We start from the raw sequence: 23684 nt of genomic DNA on the forward strand, positions 1-23684 counted from the left end.
TAACACCCTGTCCAGCTGATGGCCTCACTGCTAACTCCTCCTCCTCTGTGCATCATTCAAATTCTTTAGAGTCAGCCTTCCAATTTGCCCATTTTCGCCTTATCTTGTCAGGTCACCTCTTGTGAATCTCTGATAAACTGTATTTTTGGCTTCTCTGAGCATGTCCGTTCTGTCCCCCACAGGTCACTGGGGCAAGTGGGACAAAGTCACTTGGCACAGGCATGGCTGTCAGGCAGCAAGGAGAGTGGGTGGGACAGCTCCACCGAGGCGGGGCCTGGTGAGGCTGGGATGGTGGCCCAACTTTCCACATATGTGTCGATGGCTGTAGAAGAGACCCTAAAGTCTGGCTTCCTCTTTTTTTCCTTTGCAAATGCATGCCTCCATCCCTTAAAAGATCACTAGGCATATTCAGCAAAATTCAGTAAACCAGAGAGCTGGAGACCATTTATGTCTATAAAGCTCTTCCTCACCCACCCGTCCACCTTTCCTGTCCTATTCCCACCAGGGAGAACACAGTAGCAGCAGCATCTAGCAAACTTAACCCATAGCTCTTGCAGTAGCAGCGAACGGTTTCATGTTTGTTCCCATTCAGCCTCATGCAGACTGGGCCTTAAAGATTCCCTGTGCAGAACACAGCTCATTTCTTCTGCATAGATGCAAGCCGGCGAGGAACACTGGAACAGTGTGGCCTAGTTCAGACGGGCCATATAAAGGAAGCAGGTGTTTGGGAATGTGAAACCTATCAATGCACCCACGGGAGTGTTTTCTTTTGAAAAGCACCCTCTAGGTCCCTTCCTTGTAGAATGTGAGTATGATGTTGGCCCTTTCTAGAGCTGCAGCCACCTGGAGCAATGCATGAGCTTCTCAGAATCAGACCTCATAGGAGTGTATTCCTGTAGTATGGACAGTTGCACGTGTTCTGTAACTTTAAGTGGCCAAGTGCTGTTGAATTTAGAGTTATTTTTTTTAAAGATTTTATTTATTTATTCGTGAGAGACACAGAGAGAGAGGCAGAGACATGGGCAAAGGGAGAAGCAGGCTCCTCCAGGAAGCCCAATGTGGGACTCGATCCCGGAATCCTGCGATCACTCCCTGAGCTAAAGGCAGATGCTCAACCACTGAGTCCACCCAGGCATCCCTAGAGTTAATTTTTTTAAGTGGCTCAGAACTGTCCAGCAGGAGCAAAATTTTCAGTCTTCCCAGGAGATGGAGAGAACATCAACATTTATTGAATGCCTGAGTTCAACACTCTGCATTCTTTGCTCCATTTCATCTTCATGCCACTACTATGGAACCATGATTATTCCCACTTTGTGGAGAGGAAAATAGAGCTTAGAAGCTTTGATTTGACTAAAATCACAGACTAGCCAGGTGTGAGGTAGAAGGTGGTCGTGTGTGATGATAACTTAGATTTCTTTTAATAACTATGTTACCAGGTATGATGGTGTGCAGTTCAACATGTGTAATCTTACTCATTCTCAGCACACTTAAGCCTCAAAATTTTTTATTTTTAATTTATTATTTGAGAGAGAGAGAGAGAGAGAGCGAGCAGGGAGAGGGGCAGAGGGAGAGAGAATCTCCAGCAGATTCCCTGCTGAGCATGGAGCCCAACCTGGGGCTCAATCTTATGATCCTGAGATCATGACTTGAGCCAAAATCAAGAATCAGACATTTAACCAGCTGAGCCACCCAAGTGCCTCTAAGCCTCAGAGGTTTTAAAAATCAGTCTCCCAAGACTGTCTTGAGACCAAGAACAAACACTATTAAAACATTGGTTTCCTTCTAGTCACTTGTATATATTTTTCTAGAATCAACCTTATACCCAGTTTTCACTTACCTGAATAAAACAAGCATCTCCTCATCTTAATAAAATCTTCACAAACATGAAGCGAGTCTGTGTAATAATGTAAGTTTCTAACGTTTTGCTATTATAATAGTGGAGTGGTGAATATATATGTTACTGCATTTGTTGGGAAAGGAGAGTTTAAAACAGCTTTTTCTTTTTATTTTTTTTTAAAGAATTTATTTATTTATGAGAGAAACAGAGAGAGAGAGAGGCAGACACACAGGCAGTAGGAGAAGCAGGCCCCATACAGGCAGCCCAATGTGGGACTTGATCCCGGGTCTCCAGGATCACACCCTGGGCGGAAGGCGGCGCTAAACCGCTGAGCCACCTGGGCAGCCCAAAACAGCTTTTTCTTAATGTGTATTATTAGAAGCAGTGTTATCTGCCTTTGGCCCAGGGCGCGATCCTGGAGTCCCGGGATCGAGTCCCATGTCGGACTCCCAGCATGGAGCCTGCTTCTCCCTCCTCCTGTGTCTCTGCCTCTCTCTCTCTCTCTCTCTCTCTCTCTCTCTCTATCATGAATAAATAAATAAATCTTAAGAAAAAAAGAAGCAGCGTTATAGGGCCAAAAGTTATATTTAAGAACTGTAATAACTTTAAAATACCTTGATACATTTTGCCTGATTGATTTCTTTTGACTATGGGACCAATATCCACCCCGGGGCAGTGTGAGTGAACACTAGTTTCCCTGTAGACCTTGCCCCTGGGGGCGGGATCGGTGGTCCCAGTGCTACTCCACCAGGACCATCCCTGCCTGTGGGGTGAGGGTGCAGGGAGGTGGAGGGCCACGGGGGACATGGGAAGCTGTTGGGGCAGAAACCTCACCTCAATCTGCATGACACCCATCTGTTTGCAACTGCTAGATGTGTCCTTTACTAGTCTTTCTGCCGCCCTTCCATTGTGTCGAGTCCATTCTAAAAGCTTAACTTCTTGTCTCTACATCATTCATCATTCTTACTTCCATCCCTCAGTATGTCATAGTGCTTTCCTTTTTCTTATTCACTTAGGTGCCCTAATAAGAGATAGACACTTCTTTGATTGGTTTTTATTTTATTACTTTTTACTGAATTTTATTATTTTTAAGATTTTATTATTTGAGAGAGATAGAGCATGAGCTGGGGGAGAGGCAGATGGAGAGAGAGACGCAGACTTCCCACTGAGCAGGGAGCCCCATGTGGGGCTCTATCCCAGGACCATGGGATCATGACCTGAGCCGAAGGCACACACTTAACTAACAGCCATCTGGGCACCCCGACTATTTTATTTTAAAGCAGGGAGAGGGGCTTTAATCTGTGCTTGGAGTGTGCCCTGCTACTTTGAAGAATTTATTAAATTCTTTAGTATATAATACTATATATGTATATTTGATATAAGTACATAAATTATGTCTGGTATTTAGGATAATTATATATAGTAAATTATCTAGGGACATTTGGAAAAGGTGTATCTCTATAAAATTTACTTAGACTTAATTTTAAAAAACTGCACCTATACTTTACTTACTATGAAAATGTGGTGTCCTTGGCATGCTCTGAATATGAAGATTTATTTTCCTAGCGGAGGTGACAGTTTTGAGGTCACAGAGTCTTGCTGGCTGGCTGCACTGTTACCCAGGGTGCCCGCCCGGCCTGTAGACAGAAATCAAGACCCAGGTCCCTAGAAACCTGATCTGTGACCTAGACCCTTTCTGGGAGGCATTCTGATCAGAAAGTTTATCTGTGAGAGGCACTTTCATCACTATAAAAGGCAGAAATGATTTTCTTAATGCTTTTGATAAAAATCTAGATGCATCCTGCTTTATCATATTTACTATGAAAGCTGAGCACTGGACACTTATTTTTTTAAACACCATCTGCTTCCATTAATTTGCATTAATAGTCACATAGACTAAGCAATTTAAAATGTGACTTTTTTTGTAAGTGTGTAGGATATATAGAGAGACTAAACTATGTTGCTTCTCACGTTAACAAAGTTATTGAAGACTCCTTGGCTTAGTTCTTCATAAGGCTTCATACACATGTTTAACGTCTGCCTAATATTTAATAGTAATTTAAGTTTCTGACATTTTATTGTGGTAGTAGTGGGGGGCAATAAATATATTTGTGCCTAAATCTTTGTGGGATTTCTTTGAACATTATTTCTTTAATATGTGTCATTAGAAGCAAAGTGGGTTAGAAATCACGAAGTTGTGTATGTGTATATATGTATATGAACATCTATAGAAATAGTATTAAATAACTATAACACACTAAAGACTCTGGATGCATTTTGCCAAATTTATTTCTTTTAAATGGGACTAGTGTCCCCTCCTGTGGCGGGGAATGAGTGCCTGTCTCCCACCTAGCCCCTGGGGGTGATCTCAGTGCTCATCCACCCAGGTGCGATGCTCTATCCGGGACTAATCCCTACTATAGGGTATTTGTGTGAACAGGTGGTATCATATGTCTAAACAAGAAAAGGCATTGTTACCAAGACAACAGTGGTACTGGATACAGCTACGTACATCCCAGAGCCAGAGAAAGGCTTCACTGGAGGGACCTTTTACAAATGCCGGGTGTCGTGGTCCTGATGAAGTTACATCTTGTTCCTTTGGCAACAGGTGTTAGTGGGTTTGTTCCGACACAGGAGCACTGTCAAGAAAATTCCGAGCACCTACACTGAAAAATAAAATAGTAAAATAAAAAGCTTGAGGAATGCGTTACTTGTTAAGATTTAGCAAGGGAGATCACATGTTGAACAGAGTTGCTTTTTTCAATTTAATAGATAAGGAAATAGGCCAGGTGTCTCTTTTCAATCAAATATTTTTAAGGCCACATTTTTAGCAGGGAAACAATGACCAAGATTGGCTCTCCAGTCCCAGGCACTTCTAATCTTGTGTAAATTTACAATTGGAAACACACAATTCTGCTTTTTGAAATGAATGTTGAAATGCCATTGGAGCAAGTCACAGCTGAGAAACTTAGATACACAGAGTGAGATGTGCTTCCTAATTTATCAGAAACCTAAAAACAATTTTGTTTAAAAAGCACAGATTAGGGGCACCTGGGTGGCTCAGTGGTTGAGCGTCTGCCTTCGGCTCAGGTCATGAAACCGAGGTTCTGGGATCAAGTGCCACATCAGGCTCCCCGTGGGAAGACTGCTTCTCTCTCTGACTATGTCTCTGTGTCTCTCATGAATAAATAAGTAAATCTTAAAACACACACACACACACACACACACACACAGATGAATCAGGAAGGCAGAAATCAGTGTTTATAGGAAAAATTTAAATATTTGATAAAGACCCAGATTTTGTGCTTTAGCTTCTTTGTCTCATAAAATCAAGTTCTAAACTCACCAAGTGATACCCTTCCCATCTTATCTGTGGGCCCAGGTCAGAACAGCCTAGGGACACTAGATGAGTGTGTGTGTTCACTGTTTCACTCAAGAGGTTGCTGGGAGGACACGTGGGTTTTCCTTTTTTCAGTCATTTCACTTGCAAACAAGATGTAATTGGAAAGTCCGTTTTTCCCTGACTTAGATATCTCTAGCTTGTATATATAATACACAGTGATTTAAAATACATTTAGGCTTTTAAGAAGGCATACATGTCTTGCCTTACTGGAACTGAAAAACTTGAAAGAAGTGTGAAAAAAAATCATTGTATAATGAATCAAAAAAGACATACATGTCAAGTAGCAATTAAATAGAAATTTTTATTTAAACAATAACTAACAGTTTACTCAGCCCCTTCCCCCCCCCTCCCCTTGCAGCTGCCAATCTGTTCTCTGTGAGTTTGGTTTTGCTTTTTTTTGTTTTTGTTTTTTTGTTGTTTAGATCCCACATATAAGAGAGATCATATGGTGTTTGTCTTTCTCTTTTTGACTTATCTCACTGAGCATAATACCTTCCAGGTCTATCCATGTTGTCACAGATGGCAAGATCCCATTCTCCTTTATGGCTGAGTAGTATTTCACTGTACATATATGTCACATCTTATTTATTTGTTCATCCATCAAGGACATTTAGGTTGTTTTCATATCTTGACTATTGTCAATAATGCTGCACGGAAATGAGAGTGCAGATGTCTTTTCAAAGTATCGTTTTCATTTTCTTCAGATAAATATCCGAACTGTAATCGCTGGATCATATGGTATTGCTAGATCATATGGTAGCTCCACTTTAAGGTTTTGAGGAAACTCCTTACTGTTTTCCAAAGTGGCTGCACCACTTTACATTCCCGCCCGCAGTGTATGAGGTGTCTCTTTTCTTCATATGCTCACCAGCATTTGTTACTTCTTGTCTTTTTTTTTTTTAAGCTTATTTAAGTGATCTCTATACCCAATGTGGAACTCAGACTCATGACCCTGAGATCAAGAGCTGAACATTCCACCAACTGAGCCAGCCAGGTGCCCCACTTCTTGTCTTTTTGATATTAGCCACTCTAACAAGTGTGACATAATATCTCATTGTGGTTTTGGTTTGCATTTCACTGATGATTAATGTTGTAGAGCATCTTTTCACGTACCTGTTAGCCATCCCTTTTCTTTGGAAAAGTATTCAGTTTGTGCTCATTTTTTAATCGGATGGTGGGGTTGTTTCGTTTTGTTTGCTATTAAGTTGTATGAGTTCTTTTTTTTTTTTTAAGATTTTTTTTTAAGTAACCTCTACATCAAACATGGGGCTTGAACTCAGAACTCTGAGATCAAGAGTCACTCCACCAACTGAGCCAGCCAGGCGCCCTGAGCTGTATGAGTTCTATATGTAATTTGGATATTAACCCTTGTCAGATACATGATTCACAATTATTTTCTCCCATTCAGGAGGTTGGGTTTTCATTTTATTGATGGTCTCCTTTGTTGTGGAGAAGCTTTTTTAGTTTGAGTTAGTCCAACTTATTTTTGCTTTTATTGCTCTTGCTTTTGGGGTCAGATTTTTAAAAAAAAATCATCACCAAGACCGACCTCAGGAGTTCTCTGGTTGCAGGTCTCACATTCAGACTTCTAATCTATTTTGAGTTGGTTTTGTGTATGGTGTTAGGTAGAGGTACAGTTTCATTCTTGGGTGTGTGGCTGTCCAGTTTTCCCAGCACTGTTTATTGAAGACACTGTTCTTTCCCTATTGTATTTTTGTCTTCCTTATCGTAAATTAAGTGAGAATTTTTAATACAGCAGTGCATTCTTTGCATTAGTACATTTTACCTGATGAGGTGACAATGGCTATTTTCATCCTTCTATCTTTATATTAGAAGCTTTCTGAAATCTGATTTCTTGTTGGGCTAGTACAAGGGGAGATTGTGTCAAGTGGCAGATCTGTTTAGGAGTTGCTCTACTTATTTTTTTTAAGATTTATTTATTTTAGAAAGTACACAAATGGGACAGAGAGGGGCAGAGGGAGAAGGAGAGAAAGAACCTCAAGCCAACTCTGAGCTGAATGGGGCTCGATCCCACAACCCCAAGATCATGATCTAAGCCGAAATCAAGAATTGGATGCTTAACCAACTGAGCTACGTAGGCCCCCAGCCTTTTTCTTTTTAAGTAGGCTCTGGGCCCAATGTGTGCTTGAACTCACGGCCCTGAGATCAAGAGTTACATACTGTATCAACAGCCCTGATTCAGGCGCCCCAGGAATGGCTTTTTTATTCCTTGCAGTTTCACCGAACGTTTCCACAATATTGTCCTAACACAGTAAAGGTTAGGTTTAACAGGAAATTAACTTTCCAGCATGTTTTGAGAAGAGTATTTGAGCTGGTATAAATTTTAGATACTGACAGGGTGGAAAAGAATCTGACTTGCAGAATTCATGCTGCCGGCATGTTGCTGTAATTGGTCAGGTGCTGCCTTTATGTCCTCAATGAGTTTATGCCATGACCAAAGGATGGACTTTACAGTGAAAGAACAAAAGGGAACTTGTCAATGTGGAGAGCCTAGATTAGTAAATTAAAATCACTGTGTTAGCAGTCTCCAGATTTATGTGATAAATTAAAAACCAGGACTTTGTGTGTTCTGTTAGGTTTTTGTTTGTGCTGGAAGTAACATAAGTCATTACTGGTGGGGAAAGAATGGTGGCAAGGGCAGCAGGGATTATAGAAGCCACAGACATTGTTCTGTTTGCATTTTAAGGAAAATGTTAAAATGGTTGACAGAGTTCTCTAGCTCAGCCGTCTTCCCAGAGATAGATTGAAATTTGATTTAGAAATCCTGGGATTACCCCTGGGGCAGGAATGACTGATGGAACAGGGCCAGCCTCCCTACGTTACAGGGTAGTGGTGACACATGCATGCTTTGCAAATGTTTAATACTACACTTGGTTAACTAGAAATGAACACATTTCTTGTCTTTGTGATTGCAGTTAGCTTCAATTAGAGGCTCAGAGAAGGAAGCTAGGAGTTGGCTGTGCCCATCTACCTCTGCCCTCTGCTTCCAGGATGTTTGCTGGTCACCTGCATTTGTCTTATTGTGGAAGAAGTCGTTTTGCCCCATTAGGACTCATCGATCATCACTACATGGACTCGCTTGACCCCTGGATTACAAATATTTGAAAGGCCCCCTCAGACCCACTCCTCTCTTAGGAAAGGTGACAGGAGGTCTATGCCTGTAATATTCTATAAAAACTGAGGAGCAGTAGGATGGTGGGTGGGCAGGGTGCCAGCTATCTCTCTTGAAATACCAGAGCCTGGGCTCTGATAATTAATGAGGTTGAGAGACCATTTCCTTGGAGAACTTTACTGCTTGACCCAGTTGACTTGGGGCACTCTGGGGAAATGGGCCTTGATTCCTGCTCTTACTTCCCAAGATTGAAATCCAGCATTTATATGATTGTTAATATTGAAACAGGCATGTGTTCTCCATTGGGAAGAAGCCATTATATTTTGTAATTCTTTGTTGAAAGTACACACTCTTTAAAAAAAAAAAATAGTATGTTTCAAATTGAAACCTGTGTGCTTTTGCTTTGTCATTATATATACAATAGAATTTAATTAAATTAATTTTTTATTTTTTTATTTTAAATTAAATTTAAAATTTAAATTAATTTAATTTTTAATTCTAAATTAAATTAAAAATTTTTGACTTTATTTTTCTTTTATTTTCATAAAAGCATCTTTGATTATTCTAGATTTTGGGAAAGCTGACATTTGGTAGGCTTTATCTTTCTTTTTTTCTTTCTTTTTTTTTGGGGGGGGCTTTATCTTTCTTAAAAGATAAAAGTTTCTCCCATCTTGTCTGGTGAATGAAGGGTATGGGTACTTGTCTTAAATGTTACAGATTATTTCTATTAAAGCAGTCAACAATATTTTAAAAGACAAAGTAGCAGCTGGTAATTGGTAACATCTTTTAAATTACGTAGTAGTAAGCTTTAGTCAGATTTACAGTATTTTGGAGGTAGTGATCTCAGTTTATGTATGGAAAATTAAAGCACAGAGAAAGTACAGCCACATGGTTGGTGATAAAAGCCACATTCTTAGTCCTTGACAGAGGAATTTTCCCTTTCATGTAATAAATTAAAGAAGATAGTGTTCTAGTTAATAGCAGGGAATAGCTTAACAAGTGGTTCTCAAAGTATGGTCCTTGGACCGGCATCATTGGCATCGTCTGAGAGGTTGTTAGAAATTTAAATTTTCGGGGGTGCTTGGGTGACTTAGTTGGTTGAGTATCTGCCTTCAGCTCAAGTCATGGTTCCAGGATCCTGGGATCGAGCCCTGCATAGATCTCTCTGCTCAGCGGGAAATATGCTTCTCCTTCTCTCTCCACCTGCTCCTCCCCCTGCTTGTGCACATTCTCTGTCTCTCAAATGAATAGACAAAATCTTAAAAAAAAAAAAAAAAAGAAAGAAATTAAAATTTTTGGCCTTACCCCAGATCTACTGAATTAAACTCAAGAGGTGTAGGAGTCCAGCAGTTTGTATTCTTTTAAGATTTTATTTATTTATTCATGAGAGCCACCCAGGCATCCTGAGCAGTTTGTATTTTTAAAGCCCTTCATGTACTTGTGATGCACTCCCAGGTTTGAGAAGCGTGGGTTTGGTACAGTCTTCCTATAATTGTTGATGTCGTTCTGAATGCTCTGAGTCACTGGGGTGATCATCCACCATCTGCCCGGGATCTCAGGGTAGACAGGGCGGGGAGCAGCGGGGCAGCCCGGGCACAGACACCCTTCACAGGCCCCTATAAGCAGACTTTCCAAGGTACAGAGAGCGGATGGGTCAGGAAGTAGAGGAGGAGCTGGTGTCTGACATGCCTCTGCTACACCGGGTGCTGTTCCCCTCCCACGATTGGGTCTCCGTGAGCTGTGCCGTCACTGTGTCCCTCGCACCTTGTGGCTACTTCATCACATCTGGTTGGAATCTCACTCTCAAGAGCAGCTTTGTTTCTTTGATTGGTAATGGGTGGGCATTGGAATTTCCTTTCAGGGATGCACACCAGCTCCCAGGGCGTGTGGTTTGTGCTTGAGATGCAGAGGCTTCCTGCTAATAAGTTTGCTGCTTCTCCCTGGAACAGTGGTTCTACCTCAGAGACATGTGGGAGGGGGAGCCAGGACCCCGTCTGTCTCGCCGAGCCTTAGATTCCCTGTTCATGAGGTGAGGTGCTTGGTTAACAACTGTTGAAGTCCATATCACTAACGCAGACTGTATCATGTCCTAGAGAGCTCGTGGCCTTGTCTGCTTCCTTGTTTAAGGCAATGGTTTCAAAATGTGGTCCCACCAGCCCCATCACCAGTCCCACCAGCCCTACCAGCCCCACCAGCAGCACAGCATCACCTGGGAACTTGTTAGAAATGGACATTCTCAGGCCTCATTCCAGACCTAGTGACCCTGAAGCTCAGGTTGGGTCTAGCAGTCTGTGCTTTTATAGATCGATGCTTTTGATTTTTTAGATTTGAGAACCACTGGGTTTAGGGGTTCGGATTTTTTTGCTTTGCTTTGTTTTTCTGTTTTTAAAGATTTATTTATTTGATGGGGGTGGGGGTGCAGAGAGAGAGAAAGAGAAGCACTCTCCCCACCGAGTGTGGAGCCCGATGCAGGGCTCAATCCCAGGACCCCACGATCATTACCTGAGCCAAAATCAAGAGTTGGCTGCCTAGCCAACTGAGCTACCCAGGTGCTTCTGTTTGGGATTTTTTTCAAAAAAAAAAACTTTATTTATTTGTGAGAAACACAGAGAGAGAGGCAGAGACACAGAAAGAGAGAGAACCAGGCTTCTTGCAGGGAGGGTAAAATTTTACCAGAGGGTCCAGAACTTTCCATCCTGGGGCTTACAGTTGAAAGGGCAGAACCAAGCAAGTGGTAACCCCATCAGAGAGAAAGCACTTTCTGACCTGGTCACACACAGACACACAAAAGCATTCATTTGGCGTTTGTTTTCTTTGCTTTAAGTTGTAAATGTTCTTCCTCCCTTATGAAGCTAGATACCAAGGAAGGAAGGATACTTTGGATGACTGAGTGCCCCTTACTCCCTGTGCAATCTCTCAAGTGTAACCTTTTTTTTTGTCTTTGGCCCTTGCCAAGCCACAGAGGGTAAAAAAATTATGTTTATTAGTAGTTTAGTGTACATAGTTAACTATTTTGCTTCTGATTGATTAATCCTAAAAGAGAAAAGCTTTTTTCTTGAGCCCTCTATATAAAAATTTTTAAGTTAAATATATTTAAATTTTTCCCCTGGGACAATATTGCAGTTTAACAATATATCTGACTCAATTTTTCTTTAAATAGATAGAGTCATAAACAGCTAGCTTCATACATTGTTACCAGACCATTGCAAGTTTCTTGTTTTTTTTTTTTTTTAAGATTTTATTTATTTATCCATGAAAAACAGAGAGGCAGAGACATAGGCAGAGGGAGAACCAGGCTCCCTGCAAGGAGCCCAATGTGGGACTTGATCCTGGGATAATGACCTGAGCCAAAGGCCAGATGCTCAACCACTGAGTCGGCCAGGCGCCCCCCCGCCCCCCCCCATTGCAAGTTTTTAAAGAAAAATCAAGTATGATGATTGCAAAGAAAATATCCATGACCAAGTTGTACTATTCTTTACCATATCAAGAAATTGTATGTGGAGGTTTATAGAAGTTACTCCAGACCCTACCTGTTTTCTGTCAAAAAAAAAAAAAAAAAAAAGCCACCAAAAAAACTAATACTACTTTAGATTACTTTTCTCCCACTTCTGTATAATGTTTAACTCATATTTGTAATGTAGGCCAAAGCTATGCTAACAATTCCATGTTTAAGATGACAAGCCTATACTAGGGTGGGCACCGAGCAGAGCACTGACATCATCTCAGAGTTTTACCTCTATGTCTTGATTTAATAGGATATGTACAGCTGCAAACAGGAGGAAGAATGGACTATATTCAGCTATATGTGTCTGTGTAAAATGTCAGCTAAAGTAGGGTATTCAGCATGCAAGCCTAGAAAAAAACAGGATTTAGGGAGACAGGCAGGAGAGACACGCTGAAATGGACAGCATGAAAGACTTAGACCTGGTGATGTTCCCAGTTCAGAGTATGGATAACACGAGCTAGCCCCCGTACATCCTCCTCTGCCCCCCATGCCCAGCCTGGCTCTGCTTTCTCTGGTCTGGTCCAGTGCTCAAGAACATGGTAACAGGGAAAGGATGGTATTCACTTGGGCGTCTTTGGATGTGAGGATCAAAACCGACTTGAGGAGGGCTTTCTCAGGATACTGAAATACCCTCCCCAAGAAACCAGGATCCCTTGAGAAAACCTAGAATCAAAAGTGCAAAGCACAAGGAAGGTGTAAGACCAAGTGTTGTCCTGACTGGCACCAGCTGCACCCCCACCTTTCTGCAGACCAGCTCTATCTGTCCACAGGCCCACCTGCTTCTGGCACCTGGCCAGTGGCTCTTTCACTACCGCTTTGAAGCCCTACTAGAGAAGCATCTTGTTTAGCACAGGTCGGATGTCTTTATATGCCCCGTGAGGCCACGGCTGGGTGAGACGTGTGTGTGCTGCGAGACGGTATGGGAGAGTCACCTCTGACCCTGTAGCTGGCCAGAAAATTCCAAAGAAGGGAGTAATTCATGTGGAGAGGACAGCAGCATTCCCCCCACGCATACCATTAATGTGGCTGTGGGCTTATTCATTAACTTCACACTCTGGGGGAGGAATCATCTTTGGCTTCAAGAAAATCTGGACGTTGGACCTGAATTTTCTTGGGCTAGACTGAGAATCAGGATCATAGATGACAGTGAATTTTCCAGAGTGACTCCACCCCAGGAGGCCTTGTGGCTGCCAGCAGGTGATGCCTCCAGTGATACCTGTCTCTGTCAGCACAGACCCTTTTTTTTTTTTTAAAGATTTTATTTATTTATTCATGAGAGACACAGAGAGACAGGCAGAGACATAGACAGAGGATCCTGATGTGGAAGTCGATCCTGGAACCCTGGGATCATGCCCTGAGCCAAAGGCAGATGCTCAGTTGCTGAGCCACCCAGGTGTCCCAGCGCAGACCCTTTAAACAGCCTCGATGAGAGCAAGGCTGAAGTTCACGGGTAAATGCCCACATGATGAAAGAGCCTCCTGAATCTCTGCTCTGGCAGCATCCTTCACTCTGAACAACATTCTGATCCACTGATGGAAATCAATGAATTTGAACTAATACTGTCTGAAAAATATATAGGTTACTAGATAGTAATCCTCTTGGCTTTGTGAGTTCGTTCCCTTACTCGGTTGTTAATTCAGACTGGGAATGAATCTTGGTCCACACAAACTCAGCGTGGCAAACAATACTGTGCTTTTCTGGGTCAACGTATCTTGTCCTCGACTGTGGAACAGGCAGGTTAACCTTGGGTCTCTTTCCCATGCCGCCATCCCAAGGTCGTGTCAGAGTTCCAGGCTCCTGCTATGTGTCATGAATTCGGAAGCCCCCTGCCCTGGGTCATCTCATCACACTGATCCCTGCTGCTTCTGGATCACAGTTGAATGTGGGGAGGTCACTTTGTCGCAGGAGGAGTCCACGCTCAGCACCCTGCCATTCCTTGGGGCGCCTGCGTGTCTCAGGGCACAGCCAGCGAGCAGGTGTGGCTGTTTGCTGCTCTCAGTGTCATACTCAGCTCTCCTGCAAGAACCTCTTCATCTGGGGGGGAGTGACTGCTCTCCTCTAAAGCCCTTTTCTCCTTAAGAAAGCTGGCCATGGCCTCTCTGATAGAGGGATGCCAGAACCTTCCAGCCACAGGAATGAGAGAAGTTGAGAGAGACAAATGTACTGAGGAGCCTCCTGCCCCAGAGTTGATGTGCTAGCCGCAGCCAGGCGGTGAGTAGGCTCTGCTTCCTCTGCGGTTGTGAGCAACGGTGCCCCATGGTCAGATCCCCACTTTGACATGCCTTCTGCTCATCCTCATGGCTCCACATCTGTGGGTGGCTGTACCCGCTCCAAACTGGGTACATAAAAGGCATTTGTTGCTGGGCTGTTTCCAAAGCCTGTTTGGAAACCTGTTTATTCCAGAAGATTAGCCTTCAAATTCCTAGGCATTTTTTCCATAGATCTTCAGTGAATTCATAAAAGTATCAGGAGAGCTTTCCTCTTCCCTTCTCTGGCAGTGGATGATTTTGTTCTGTTAATATTGCTGTGAGGAGACTAACCTACCTGGCTCCCACACACCGTGCACTTCTGTCCTCAGACTTTGTGCTGCAGACGGTTTCACTGACCAGCCACCATCCTTTGCTATTATGTCATCTGCGGCCTGGCCCACAGCACAACTACCGCATCAAAAAATAAAATAGGGATGCCTGGGTGGCTCAGCGGTTGAGCATCTGCCTTTGGCTCAGGGAGTGATCCTGGGGTCCCAGGATCGAGTCCCGTATCGCGCTCCCTGCAAGGAGCCTGCTTCTCCCTCTGCCTGTGTCATTGCCTCTCTCTCTGTGTCTCTCATGGATAAATAAATAAAATCTTAAAAAAAATAAAGTAAAATAGAAATGTTTGGGAGGTATGTGTGTGTGTGTGGGGGGATATATTTAGGATTAAATCGAGAACCCTCAGTATAGCAGGTGGCAAAGCTGGCTCACAGCATTAATAAAACTATGCCCCCTTGGGCAACCAGCAGATGACAGAGGACGGGTAAATGCCTCCTCAACTAGAATTTCAGCACAGGCTGCACATCAAGTATTTATGCAGCAGTGCTTCTTAACCCCGGACAAAAGCATAGGTTTGCGTGGATACTGTTACTGCAGACGTCATTGACGTGCAACTAGCTGAAGAGCTGTTAAGGGTGTTTGGAATGTTGGAAAGTAAACTGTCATGGGGTGAAGTTTGTAGGGGCTGATAAAGTGGCCTCAGTTCCTAACCAGGAATATTTAATCTTGCGACCAGCGTGGCTCGTTAATAGTAGAGACACATAACAGAGGAGGGAGAAGAGAGTTTACGAAAGCAGAGGATAGAAGAACGGATGGTGCAGAAGCTGGTAACCTGGTGTGCTGTTGGCAGAGAGACTGGAGTTACCGTTGGGAGAGAAACATTACTAAGAACACAGTTGGCAATAATTCTGTTACCGAGTCTCTTTTTAGGTCAACAGAGACACATTTGTGTATTACGTTCATAAATGTGTCATGCACACATACCAAAGTAGAGGTATTTATTCATACCTGATTTTTCTTTTTTCTTTTTAAAATTTTTTAAAATTAAATTCAGTTGATTCAGTTCATTTCATAATTCAGTTAATTAACATATAGCGTATTATTAGTTTCAGAGGTACATATTTGATTTTTCTAAATTGAGAGTAAAGCACTATTTTGAAGAAAGAAAATAAATGTTTGAAGGTTTGAAGTTAACTTTTTTTTTTAAGATTTTATGTATTTATTCATGAGACACACACACACACACACACACACACACACACACACACACAGAGGCAGAGGGAAAAGTAGTCCCTCCCCTACAGGGAGCCGGATTCAGGACTCCATCCCAGTACCCTGGGATCGTGACCTGAGCCAAAGGCAGACACTCAACCACTGAGGCACCCAGGTGTCCCCGAAGTTATCTTTTTGACAGTTTAGCATTAATTATATGGCTTACACAGAGGTGGTCATCCGGTATCTGACCTGAATCTGGACTTTTGTTCCTTTTGACCTGTCACATTATAGTCTCTGGTTTTTGTTTTTGTTTTTCTCTCTCTGATAAATGGATAACTATCATTGACCTGAAGCAGGGAAATAGAATTTAGAGCTGAGAGTTGACAGCATATGGCTGTTGAACAGTTCTGAGAGGTTTCTTAGAGACCCAAAACCAGGCACACATGGGTGGTGTTGGGAGGCAGAGGTTGGAAGGGTCTGTGGTCAGTTATATTTGGGGACTGAGATCTGTGCATATGGTGAAGCAAAGAGTAAGAGGATATGCAAGGGGAGGTACTTTTATTGGTTTAGGTTAGGCAAGCTTAAGGGCACCCCGGTCCTTGACAGCAAAGTCTCTGCTTGTCTGCACTTGCCCTCCTGGTGTCTCCTTGATCCCCTTCAGTCTGTATTCTGTACCAGCATATTGCAAATTGTCCTCAGGGGAAGAGACCTCCTTACTAGTGGTTTGGTTAAGTGTCATCTTGTTAGTCTGCCATCCACAGCCTGTGCATCACTCATATTTCTCTGGGCTCATGTGCCTCTCCAAGCACACGGTTACTCTCCTGCCTCGGTATCTCCTTCAGAGGTGGTTTTTTTCTCTGGGTCCCTTGATCCATTCCTGTGTCTTCTGTCATCACCCTTAGAACTTTCATTTAAGTTCTAAGCCATCATCTTTCTTGAGGTAAAAGTCTAGCCCTCATCTTTCTTGAGGTAAAAAGTAGCAGCCAATTCTTTCTCTACTCTGAGTCATCCCTGTTGCTTGATGAGAGTTTGATCACAAGATGGTTTTCCAAATTAGAACACATTCTCTTTGACACAAAATCTACAGGCATTGGATGTACTTAGAATCCTCTCCTGGCTCCAAGAGAAGACCCCTGGATTGCCTATGTATGGTTTACTCGTTGCTGAGGAAATAAGCTCCTGTATGAGCTTCTTCAGGGAAATGATGGAGTTAATTTTAAAAATAAATAAATAAATCTGGGACGCCTGGGTGGCTCAGCAGTAGAGTGTCTGCCTTTGGCTCAGGGCATGATCCCAGGGTTCCGGATTGAGTCCCACATTGGGCTCCCTGCATGGGACCTGCTTCTCCCTCTGCCTGTGTCTCTGCCCCCATCTCTCTCTGTCTCTCATGAATAAATAAATAAAATCTTTAAAAGATATATTAAAAAATATAAAAGATCTTACTATCTCAATGTACAAAGGCATATGAATTTCAAAAAGCATTTGCAAAGCTGATCCAAAAAATACTGGGTTTGTAACACTGAAATGTGGCCAACATTAAAGTGAAAAACTTAAAATAATTAGAATAGTGCCTTTCCAGCTGGCCCCCTGAGCTTAATAAACACAAAGCAATGGACAGTGCTGTTAGGACATTGTGTGAGGGTTACAGGGACACAGGCTCACCTGGGCCTTGAAAGAGGAGTTAAGAAAAGCCATCTCTTGCATGGGGGGTGATGGGCACAAAAGCAGGGTCTCAGGGTATGTTCTTTGGAACATAGTAGGACTTAGCCTGACTAGGACAGACAGCATTTGTTAGAAGTTGGAGGAAGATAAGATAGAGCCAGATTTGGGAAGCAGCTGAGAGTCAGTGGAGGAGCTTAAATTTAACAGAAGAGAGTATCATTACTTCCATGGATCCGGATGTAAGAGAATGCTAGATTTGGAAACTTGGAAGACCAGAAAGGTCTAGATTTGGAGGTGTCCTATAAGGCGGGGCGGGAAGTACTCTGTTTCTTGAGCATCTGTTGTATGCCAGGCGCACAATCTCGTAGTTCTTGCTTTTATAGTAACCTGAGGGGTCAATACCTTTGTTCGCCTTTTACACGCGACAGACTGAGCTCTGAGGAAAGGTGACTGGTCTGAATTTTGCAGAGTGCCTGGACTGGGATTTTATTTTATTTTATTTTATTTTATTTTATTTTATTTTTATTTTTATTTTTATTTTTTTTAAAGATAATGCTTTATTTATTTATTTATTTATTTATTTATTTATTTATGATAGTCACACACAGAGAGAGAGAGAGAGGCGGAGACACAGGCAGAGGGAGAAGTAGGCTCCATGCAGGGAGCCCGACATGGGACTCGATCCCGGGACTCCAGGATCGTGCCCTGGGCCAAAGGCAGGCGCTAAACCACTGAGCCACCCAGGGATCCCTGGACTGGGATTTTAAATGCAGGGGCATCTGACCTCAAAGCACAATGTGGATGGAGAACATTTTCGTCCATCCTTCATTTTGTAGTTCAGAAAACTAAGACCCAGGGGAGAGAGGACTTTTGGTGACAGGAGTAGGAGGACAGGCCCACCTGCTCTGCGAGAGACACTGGGTGGGCAGTGATCTGCAGAGAGAGACCAGGTTCCTGGCTGCTGCTGCAGGCAACTGGGGGCCCCACGGTGTTTGGCCAGATGGTGGTGGACCAGAGCGAGCACAGGGCACAGAGCAGTAGGGCATTGCAAGGGAAAGTGGTGCTGGATGGATCTCAGAATTGGGGGGGTGGTAGTGGCTTACAAATAATCCCAAGGTTTTAATCCCAGGGAACCTCCATGCACAGAGAAAATCCTCTGTGGAGCTTGTTTTCAGAGAAAGGCCATGTGCTTCTTAGGGGGCGGTCTGACTCTGGAATCTACAAGTCGGTGGTATTGGTGAGCTGACTTGTGTACGTACTGACAAATACAGGAACAGCTGTGGAAGCAAAGGTGAAAGTCTGCAAGGAACCAGCCCTTGTCTTGGAAGGGATGGGGATATACCCCAAGAGCGAGCATCCAAGCTTGTCCCCAGAGCAAAGGAGACCCCCGTTTGCATCATCTGTCATTCTGGGCCGTCCCTTCCACCCCACTCGCCCACCCCCATGGAAAACAACTTAACTCTACTGTGATTTCTCTGCTCCCTAGCTGTCTCTAGTGATTGATTCCCCTCCTCTGCAGGTCTCAGGCCTGGCAAGGATATTATTACGCTACCACATCTCCCTCACCAAGATTCCTTTCCTTTCAGCATGATTGTCGCAGTGCTGGTCGGCCTGCTGAACGGCTGAATGGCCTCCATCATCGGGCCACACGAGGGAAATTGTCCACGGAGCTGAAATACTGATCACAGTCATTTTCCGGCCTGCCCTAATTGAGGTAAGGTATACTTTTTTTTCCGTATGGCTGTCCTGAAGCTGTCATGGTTGTGTCCTCTAACTTTGCTTTCTGGGGACCTTAATCCACTCTTTCCCCATACCTTTTATGCTTTAGTGAGCCTTTTGGATTGCTCTCCATCTGTAAATGTATAGGAGGGCAGGAAAGACTTTTATGAGATGAAATACGAGCAAGCTGCTTAGCTCTGAAGAATAAAGGGGAAAATGTATGACTCTTCAGATTAAATCAGTGAAAGTACCTTATTTCCATAAACACAGTATGCAGAGAGTGGATTATATTAGAGAAACTTAATAGATGGAAAGGAGTGTTATTAAGGCCACTTGAAAAAAGTAGAGGTAGTTCAATATTAATATATTGCTGGCTTTATTCAAGTAAAGAGAATCTAGGAAATAAATTTAAAAGAAAAGTCTCTGCTTCCACTTCTAGAGATAATCTCTGTTAGAATTTTGGTGCACTACTCATAATATTTATATCACAAATATTTGTAATGATGTGTGTCTGTGTGTGTTAACTGTGGTAACTTGTCTGATATTTGCAAACAAGTAACACTGATCACAGGCTTGCTTTATGCCAGGCTCTATCCCAAGCACTTGACATATATTAATTTATGAATTCTCACAAGCTGGTAAAGTGAGTCTTTTGTTATCCCCACTTAAACATAAGAAAACTGAGGTGCAGAGAAATTAAATAATGTGCCCATGCTCACACAGCTGGTAAACCCACTCAGAACTTGAACTAGTCAGATAAGAAAGCCTCATTAATGGGCTTTTTTCCACATACCTCTTTTCCTTAAGAATATGTTATTCCTTTTTCTTTAGCATCATTTTAAGTGTGCACTGTTCACGTATTTGGCAATGCAATGACTCCCCTACCCTGTCTCCTTATGTGCAACCTTTGCGCACATCCATGATTATCTCCCCGGGACATACTGCTCCGAGTGGCTTGGCTGAGTCAGCAGGAATGTGGGAATGTATCGTTCACCTTTCAATTCACTCTACTAATGGTCTTCTCAACAGGTTGTACCAGTTTATATTCTCACTAGTGGTATATGGAAGTGCCTGATGACCCTAAGCCCTCAGCAACATTGGTAGCTTAGCAATTTGAATAGTTTTGTTTGTTTTCCAGTTTTGTTTATTTTCCAGAAGATTCCAGGTGTCCTTGTTCATATCCATATTCTCGCCTCTATACTCTAGAGCGGTGATCTCATGCTTGGCTTTTCTCTCCCCACTTCTGTCCTTGGTCACAAAGGAGTAGTAGGACAGTGGATAAGAAGGACATGGTCCCTCGAGCTGGATGCCTGGGTTTGAATCACAGCTGTATTCTCTGCCTCCATTTTCCCATCAATACAATGGAAATAATACTAAAACCTCTCATACCATGCTGCCCGGTGATAGCTGATGTAAGGTACTTGAGAACAGTGCCTGACTCTTGGTATGTGTCCAGTTAATTACTGGCTAGGACTGTCTTCCAGAAGTCCATGCTCAGGGGTGCCTGTTAAGCATCCAAATCTTGATTTCAGCTCAGGTTGAGATCTCAGAGTTGTGAGATTGAGTCCCACTTCAGGTTCCATGCTGAGCGTGCAGTCTCCCTCTGCCCCTTCTACTCATGCACTCGCTCGCTCTCTCTCCAAAAATAAATAATCTTAAAACAAGGTCCATATTCCTAAAATTAAAAAAAGGTTATACTTGTTTGGATGACATATGATTATGATCAAATTTGCAATTCACAGTAGCATCTAACATGCTCACATTGTTGTATCGTTAGTGTTGACACCGTGAGCAGCCTAAAGGTCGCAAATAGCTGTCTCTGCTTCGGTGGATGCTGACAGGTCACAGGTAATGAGGAGACAGTAATAACAGGCATGTGAAGTAAGTAGAATGTGAAGGTGCTTTATGAGCTCAGAGAGCACTTTCCCACGCATTACTTCCCTGGGTCCTCACAGCACGGCTGTGAGGAGCTGGAGCAGCTGTTATTAACCTCGTTTTATAGAGGAGGAATGAAGTGACTCGTTCACTTAAGGTCATGGAAATGGTCAGTGGCAGAGCTGGGTGTGTCCTCAGGCTTTCTGACTGCAAACCCTTACTCTGGGTGCTTCGGGACATAATGAAGAGGAAGAGAGGAGGAAGGAAGGACAAAAGGATGGAGGATGTAGACTCAGATGCTTTGACTTAGAAAGGAATATGTGAGGGGGCTCAAGTCTTAGGATCTCCTGAATGGAGAAAGAGAAAGCATTTGTTGAGATTAAGAGCAGGGAGCTTGCAGTTTCCGATCTGAGAAAGAGGATCTATTCAGAATAGTCTATGTGTGAAGTGGACCAGGGAATCCGAAGGGCTGCCAAAGATCTCAAGGCAGAAGAAGCAAGACCCAGATAATGTCACTCAGAAGTTAAGTGACCATATTTACACACTCTTGTCATGTGGTGCGGGATGTTTTAATGAGTACATGGGCAAGCAATGGATCTCAGTTTTGGGTTCCAGAAACCTTGTTGAGGGCTATGCTTATTGTCAGGTGCTGGATAAGTGAAGCGAGGAGAGAGTAAATGACTTCTTAATCTGTGAAATGAGGTTTTAGACTACATAGATGCTTCTAGAAGTCCCTTTCTACCTCACCATTTCCTGATTCAGCTGCAGTCTACACTGAGTCTCCTGTTTATGACTCCCTCTGCTAGATGGGTGAGCCTTTCTACGTTAGGATCTAGATACTTTCTTTGCTTACTATTTTTTTTTAAAGATTTTATTTATTTATTCATGAGAGACACACATACACAGAGGCAGAGACACAGGCAGAGGGAGAAGCAGGCTCCATGCAGGGAGCCCAACGTGGAATTCAGTCCCAGATCTCCAGGATCACGCCCTGGGCTGAAAGCAGCGCTAAACCACTGAGCCACCCCGGCTGCTCTCTTTGCTTGCTATTAAAAGCAATTATATATATATATATATATATATATATATATATATATATATATATATATATATAAATTAAAGATAGATAAATAAAAAAAGATTTAACATGCATAATCCTACCACCATTAAATACCCACTGTTAATGTTCTTCCAAAGGTTTTACTATGCCTAAATAAGATAAAAATCTTATTTCTTATTATTGAAATGTAATTGGGGATCCCTGGGTGGCTCAGTGGTTTAGTGCCTGCCTTTGGCTGCCGTGATCCTGGAGTCTGGGGACTCCCTTTGCCTGTGTCTCTGCCTCTCTCTCTCTCTCCTGTGTGTGTCTCTCATGAATAAATAAAAAAAATCTTAAAAAAAAAAAAAGAAATGTAATTGACATACAGTGTTAAATTAGTCTCAGATATACAACATACTGATTTGACAATACATTTACATTACTCAGTGCTCACCACCGTCTGTCACCATACAACATAAATGTCAATGCATATCCTCCTAGCTGTGTTTGAGGTTGCTCTTAATAATCTTTAATGTAAATTCAAGAAAGACATTTTTGATATAAGTTGAAAAATCTGAACAAGTTTACAAATGCCACTGACAGTATGCAAGAGCTATCTTTCCCACACTCTTCCTAATAGTAGAGTAGAATTTAAAAAATAAAAAACATTTCTATCTGGTTTTATGGACAAGTGAACTTTTATCATGTATTTATAAACCATTCCTATTTCTCCTCCTGTGAATTCTCTGCTCATGTCCTTTGCCCATATCTCTAGAGGGATGTTGGCTTTTTTGTTACTGATTTGCAAGAGTGTTTTTATTGCAAGATATCTTTTATTATTAAAATACTGGGGCAGCCTGGGGGACTCAGCGGTTTAGCGCTGCCTTCAGCCCAGGGCATGATCCTGGAGACCCGGGATCGAGTCCCATGTTGAGCTCCCTGCACGGAGCCTGCTTCTCCCTCTGCCTGTGTCTCTGCCTTTCTCTGTGTGTGTGTGTGTGTGTGTGTCTATCATGAATAAATAAATAAAATCTTTAAAAAAATAAAATAAAATATTGTAAGTTTTTATGTCCTTTGCCTTTGAATTATGCATGGTGTTTTTAAAAAGAAGTAAATATTTAATTTTAAGTAGTGAAATCTTTTCCCTGTGGTTCCCATATAGACTGACTAGGAAGCAGGAATGTCTCTAACCGTCCCCCCCCCCCCCCGCCCCCCCGCAGACTACCCTTTACATGGCGGAATGACCTCTTTCAAGCGTCCTCCTTTCTCAGCACACCCCAGCCTGAGCTGTCACGGCAGTGTCCTTACCATGACCTGGCTCTGCCTGCCCTCCAGCCTCACTTTTGTTAGGCTCTGTCCAGGTGTTCCAGCGCCCCTGGCCTCCTTTCCATCATGGACCATCCCAACCTCTTACCTGCCCCTGGGACTCTGCAGGTGCTGTTCCTTTTTCTTGAACATGTGCTTCTGTATGTGAACACACACATGCATGCATGGACACACAGTAGCGCCTGTGTTCACACATGGTACTTGCAGCTGACTCTATCTCCTTCAGAGAGGCAGTTCCTGAGAGAGAGCCCCACACAGAGCAGGCTGCTTGGGTTCACCTGACTTCCCCGTTCACCAGCTCTGTGCCCTTGGATGCACTCACCTCTTCCTCACCTGGAGTGTTACAGTCATCATCATAGTAGTCCTTATTTAGCTCAGAGTTGCTGGGAGGAATAAATAGGTGAATTTATGCAAAGGTCATAGACATTGACCCCACGCA

At 42.9% G+C, this 23684-nt stretch overlaps 1 protein-coding gene across 2 annotated transcripts in view; it reads left to right on the forward strand.

The window, feature by feature from the left end:
- The window catches only part of KANK1 (KN motif and ankyrin repeat domains 1), a 208282-nt gene that overhangs the window by 50648 nt on the left and 133950 nt on the right, over positions 1–23684 (forward strand). For both annotated transcript variants that reach the window (XM_038527148.1, XM_038527149.1), the window contains exon 2: positions 18873–19000. The gene's annotated coding sequence lies outside the window, so the exon portion shown is untranslated. The remainder of the gene's footprint in view (positions 1–18872; positions 19001–23684) is intronic.

The sequence above is a fragment of the Canis lupus genome, chromosome 1 (assembly GCF_011100685.1).
Source record: "Canis lupus familiaris isolate Mischka breed German Shepherd chromosome 1, alternate assembly UU_Cfam_GSD_1.0, whole genome shotgun sequence".
Lineage (NCBI taxonomy): Eukaryota > Metazoa > Chordata > Mammalia > Carnivora > Canidae > Canis > Canis lupus.